The sequence below is a fragment of the Diabrotica undecimpunctata genome, unplaced genomic scaffold, assembly GCF_040954645.1.
Source record: "Diabrotica undecimpunctata isolate CICGRU unplaced genomic scaffold, icDiaUnde3 ctg00000572.1, whole genome shotgun sequence".
Taxonomy (NCBI): Eukaryota; Metazoa; Arthropoda; class Insecta; order Coleoptera; family Chrysomelidae; genus Diabrotica; species Diabrotica undecimpunctata.
The window spans coordinates 1,826,146-1,831,907 of NW_027311887.1; positions in this window are offsets into that span (position 1 = coordinate 1,826,146).

Consider the following 5,762-nt stretch of genomic DNA (forward strand, 5'->3'; position numbering starts at 1 on the left):
GTGTGTATGTGTCCGTTCGGCTTGCAGAGATAAGAATACGGCCAAGGCAAGAGGGCCCTGCCTGTCGTAAGTGGCGACTAATTGGTAGGAGTCGAGAGGTGAAGAGTGTATGTGTGTGTGTGCGTGTGTGGGTGTGTGTGTGTTTGTGCGTGTGTAAGTGTGTGTGTGTATGTATGCGTGTCCATTCGGCTCGCAGAGATTAGAATACGGCCGAGGCAAGAAGGCCTGCCTGTCGTAAGAGGCAACTAATGGGTAGGAGTCGAGAGGTGAAGAGTGTACGTGTGTGTGTGCGTGTGTGCGTGTGTGTGTGCGTGTGTGAGTGTGTGTGTCCGGTCGGCTCGCAGTGATAAGGACACGTCCGTGCCAAGAAGGCCCTGCCTGTCGTAAGCGGCGACTAATGCGTAGGAGTCGAGAGGTGAAGAGTGTATGTGTGTAAGTGCGTGTGTGCGTGTGTGTGCGTGTGTGAGTGTGTGTGTGTCCAGTCGGCTCTCAGAGATAAGAACACGGCCGTGGCAAGAAGGCCCTGCCTTTCGTAAGAGGCGACTAATGGGTAGGAGTCGAGAGGTGAAGAGTGTATGTGTGTGTGAGTGTGCGTGTGTGTGCGTGTGTGAGTGTGTGTGTGTATTTGTGTGTGTGAGTGTGTGTGTGTCCAGTCGGCTCGCAGAGATAAGAACACGGCCGTGGCAAGAAGGCCCTGCCTGTCGTAAGAGGCGACTAATGGGTAGGAGTCGAGAGGTGAGGAGTGTATGTGTGTGTGAGTGTGCGTGTGTGCGTGTGTGTGCATGTGTGAGTGTGTGTGTGTGTATTTGTGTGTGTGAATGTGTGTGTCCAGTCGGCTCGCAGAGATACGAACACGGCCGTGGCAAGAAGGCCCTGCCTGTCGTAAGAGGCGACTAATGGGTAGGAGTCGAGTGGTGAAGAGTGTATGTGTGTGTGAGTGTGCGGGTGTGTGCGTGTGTGAGTGTGTGTGTGTATTTGTGTGTGTGAGTGTGTGTGTGTCCAGTCGGCTCGCAGAGATAAGAACACGGCCGTGGCAAGAAGGCCCTGCCTGTCGTAAGAGGCGACTAATTGGTAGAAGTCGAGAGGTGAAGAGTGTATGTGTGTGTGAGTGTGCGTGTGTGCGTGTGTGTGCATGTGTGAGTGTGTGAGTGTATTTGTGTGTGTGAGTGTGTGTGTCCAGTCGGCTCGCAGAGATACGAACACGGCCGTGGCAAGAAGGCCCTGCCTGTCGTAAGAGGCGACTAATGGGTAGGAGTCGAGAGGTGAAGAGTGTATGTGTGTGTGAGTGTGCGTGTGTGCGTGTGTGTGCATGTGTGAGTGTATGTGTGTATTTGTGTGTGTGAGTGTGTGTGTCCAGTCGGCTCGCAGAGATACGAACACGGCCGTGGCAAGAAGGCCCTGCCTGTCGTAAGAGGCGACTAATGGGTAGGAGTCGAGAGGTGAAGAGTGTATGTGTGTGTGAGTGTGCGTGTGTGCGTGTGTGTGCATGTGTGAGTGTGTGTGTGTATTTGTGTGTGAGTGTGTGTGTCCGTTCGGCTTGCAGAGATAAGAGCACGACCGAGGCAAGAAGGCCCTGCCTATCGTAAGAGGCGACTAATAGGTAGGAGTCAAGAGGTGAAGAGTGTATGTGTGTGTGTGCGTGTGTGCGTGTGTGTGTGTGTGTGTATGTGTGTGTGTATTCCTTCGGCTCGCAGAGATAAGAATACGTCCGTGGCAAGAAGGCCATGCTTGCTGTAAGGAGCGACTAAGGGGTAGGAGTCGAGAGGTGAAGCGTGTATGTGTGTGTGTGTATGTGTGCAAGTGTGTGTGTGTGTGTCCGTTCGGCTCGCAGAGATAGGTATACGTTTGTGGCAAGAAGGCCCTGCCTGTCTTAAGAGGCGACTAATGGATAGGAGTCGAGAGGTGGAGAGTGTGTGCGTGTGGGTGCGTGTGTAAGTGTGTGTGTATGTGTGTGTGTCTGTTTGGCTTGCAGAGATAAAAATACGGCAGAGGCAAGAAGGCCCTGCCTCTTGTAATGGGCGACTAATAAGTAGGAGTCGAAAGGTGAAGAGTGTATGTGTGTGTGTGTGCGTGTGTGCGTGTGTGTGTGTGCGTGTGTGAGTATGTGTGTGTATTAGTTCGGCTTGCAGAAATAAGAACACGACCGAGGCAAGCAGGCCCTGCCTATCGTAATAGGCGACTAATAGGTAGGAGTAGAGAGGTGAAGAGTGTATGTGTGTGTGTGCGTGTGTGCGTGTGTGTGTGAGTGTGTGAGTATGTGTGTGTGTCCGTTCGTCTTGCAGAAATAAGAACACGGCCGAGGCAAGAAGGCCCTGCCTGTCGTGAGAGGCGACTAATAGGTAGGATTAGAGAGGTGAAGAATGTATGTGTGTGTACGTGTGTGCGTGCGTATGTGCGTGTGTGTGTGTGAGTGTGTGTGTGTATGTGTTTGTGTGTGTCCCTTCGCTCGCAGAGATAAGAAAAAAGCGGTGGCAAGAAGGCCATGCCTGTCGTAAGAGGCGACTAATGGATAGGAGTCGAGAGGTAGAGAGTGTGTGCGTGTGCGTGTGCGTGTGCGTGTGTGTGTGTGTGCGTGTGTGTGTGTGTGTCCGTTTGGCTTGCAGAGATAAAAACACGGCCGTGGCAAGAAGTCCCTGCCTGTCGTAAGAGGAGAATAATGGGTAGGAGTCGAGAGGTGAAGAGTGTATGTGTGTGGGCGTGTGTGCGTGCGTGTGTGAGTGTGTGTGTGTATGTGTGTGTGTCAGTGTGTGTGTGTGTGTCCGGTCGGCTCGCAGAGATGAGAACACGGCCGTGGCAAGAAGGCACTGCCTGTCGTTAAGAGGCAACTAACGGGTAGGAGTCGAGAGGTGAAGAGTGTATGTGTGTGTGTGTGCGTGCGTGCGTGTGTGTGCGTGTGTGTGTGTGTATATGTTTGTGTCTGTTTGGCTTGCAGAGATAAGAATACGGCCGAGGCAAGAAGGCCCTGCCTCTTGTAAGGGGCGACTAATAAGTAGGAGTCGAGAGGTGAAGAGTGTATGTGTGTATGCGTGTGTGCGTGTGTGCGTGTGTGAGTATGTGTGTTTGTTAGTTCGGCTTGCAGAGATAAGAGCACAACCGAGGCAAGAAGGCCCTGCCTATCGTAAGAGGCGACTAATAGGTAGGAGTCGAGAGGTGAAGAGTGTATGTGTGTGTGCGTGTGTGCGTGTATGTGTGTTTGTGCGTGTGTGAGTGTGTGTGTATGAGTGTGTGTGTCCGTTCGGCTTGCAGAGATATGAATACGGCCAGGGCAAGAAGGCCCTGCCTCTCGTAAGAGGCGACTAAAAGGTAGGGGTCGAGAGGTGAAGAGTGTACGTGTGTGTGTGCGTGTGTGCGTGTGTGTGTGCGTGTGAGAGTGTGTGTGTCCGGTCTTCTCGCAGTGATAAGGACACGTCCGTGCCAAGAAGGCCCTGCCTGTCGTAAGCGGCGACTAATGCGTAGGAGTCGAGAGGTGAAGAGTGTATGTGTGTAAGTGCGTGTGTGCGTGTGTGTGCGTGTGTGAGTGTGTGTGTGTCCAGTCGGCTCTCAAAAATAAGAACACGGCCGTGGCAAGAAGGCCCTGCCTTTCGTAAGAGGCGACTAATGGGTAGGAATCGAGAGGTGAAGAGTGTATGTGTGTGTGAGTGTGCGTGTGTGTGCGTGTGTGAGTGTGTGTGTGTATTTGTGTGTGTGAGTATGTGTGTGTCCAGTCGGCTCGCAAAGATACGAACACGGCCGTGGCAAGAAGGCCCTGCCTGTCGTAAGAGGCGACTAATGGGTAGGAGTCGAGAGGTGAAGAGTGTATGTGTGTGTGAGTGTGCGTGTGTGCGTGTGTGTGCATGTGTGAGTGTGTGTGTGTGTATTTGTGTGTGAGTGTGTGTGTCCGTTCGGCTTGCAGAGATAAGAGCACGACCGAGGCAAGAAGGCCCTGCCTATCGTAAGAGGCGACTAATAGGTAGGAGTCAAGAGGTGAAGAGTGTATGTGTGTGTGTGCGTGTGTGCGTGTGTGTGTGTGTGTGTGTGTATGTGTGTGTGTATCCCTTCGGCTCGCAGAGATAAGAATACGTCCGTGGCAAGAAGGCCATGCTTGCTGTAAGGAGCGACTAAGGGGTAGGAGTCGAGAGGTGAAGCGTGTATGTGTGTGTGTGTATGTGTGCAAGTGTGTGTGTGTGTGTCCGTTCGGCTCGCAGAGATAGGTATACGTTTGTGGCAAGAAGGCCCTGCCTGTCTTAAGAGGCGACTAATGGATAGGAGTCGAGAGGTGGAGAGTGTGTGCGTGTGGGTGCGTGTGTAAGTGTGTGTGTATGTGTGTGTGTCTGTTTGGCTTGCAGAGATAAAAATACGGCAGAGGCAAGAAGGCCCTGCCTCTTGTAATGGGCGACTAATAAGTAGGAGTCGAAAGGTGAAGAGTGTATGTGTGTGTGTGTGCGTGTGTGCGTGTGTGTGTGTGCGTGTGTGAGTATGTGTGTGTATTAGTTCGGCTTGCAGAAATAAGAACACGACCGAGGCAAGCAGGCCCTGCCTATCGTAATAGGCGACTAATAGGTAGGAGTAGAGAGGTGAAGAGTGTATGTGTGTGTGTGCGTGTGTGCGTGTGTGTGTGAGTGTGTGAGTATGTGTGTGTGTCCGTTCGTCTTGCAGAAATAAGAACACGGCCGAGGCAAGAAGGCCCTGCCTGTCGTGAGAGGCGACTAATAGGTAGGATTAGAGAGGTGAAGAATGTATGTGTGTGTACGTGTGTGCGTGCGTATGTGCGTGTGTGTGTGTGAGTGTGTGTGTATGTGTTTGTGTGTGTCCCTTCGCTCGCAGAGATAAGAAAAAAGCGGTGGCAAGAAGGCCATGCCTGTCGTAAGAGGCGACTAATGGATAGGAGTCGAGAGGTAGAGAGTGTGTGCGTGTGCGTGTGCGTGTGCGTGTGTGTGTGTGTGCGTGTGTGTGTGTGTGTCCGTTTGGCTTGCAGAGATAAAAACACGGCCGTGGCAAGAAGTCCCTGCCTGTCGTAAGAGGAGAATAATGGGTAGGAGTCGAGAGGTGAAGAGTGTATGTGTGTGGGCGTGTGTGCGTGCGTGTGTGAGTGTGTGTGTGTATGTGTGTGTGTCAGTGTGTGTGTGTGTGTGTCCGGTCGGCTCGCAGAGATGAGAACACGGCCGTGGCAAGAAGGCACTGCCTGTCGTTAAGAGGCAACTAACGGGTAGGAGTCGAGAGGTGAAGAGTGTATGTGTGTGTGTGTGCGTGCGTGCGTGTGTGTGCGTGTGTGTGTGTGTATATGTTTGTGTCTGTTTGGCTTGCAGAGATAAGAATACGGCCGAGGCAAGAAGGCCCTGCCTCTTGTAAGGGGCGACTAATAAGTAGGAGTCGAGAGGTGAAGAGTGTATGTGTGTATGCGTGTGTGCGTGTGTGCGTGTGTGAGTATGTGTGTTTGTTAGTTCGGCTTGCAGAGATAAGAGCACAACCGAGGCAAGAAGGCCCTGCCTATCGTAAGAGGCGACTAATAGGTAGGAGTCGAGAGGTGAAGAGTGTATGTGTGTGTGCGTGTGTGCGTGTATGTGTGTTTGTGCGTGTGTGAGTGTGTGTGTATGAGTGTGTGTGTCCGTTCGGCTTGCAGAGATATGAATACGGCCAGGGCAAGAAGGCCCTGCCTCTCGTAAGAGGCGACTAAAAGGTAGGGGTCGAGAGGTGAAGAGTGTACGTGTGTGTGTGCGTGTGTGCGTGTGTGTGTGCGTGTGAGAGTGTGTGTGTCCGGTCTTCTCGCAGTGATAAGGACACGT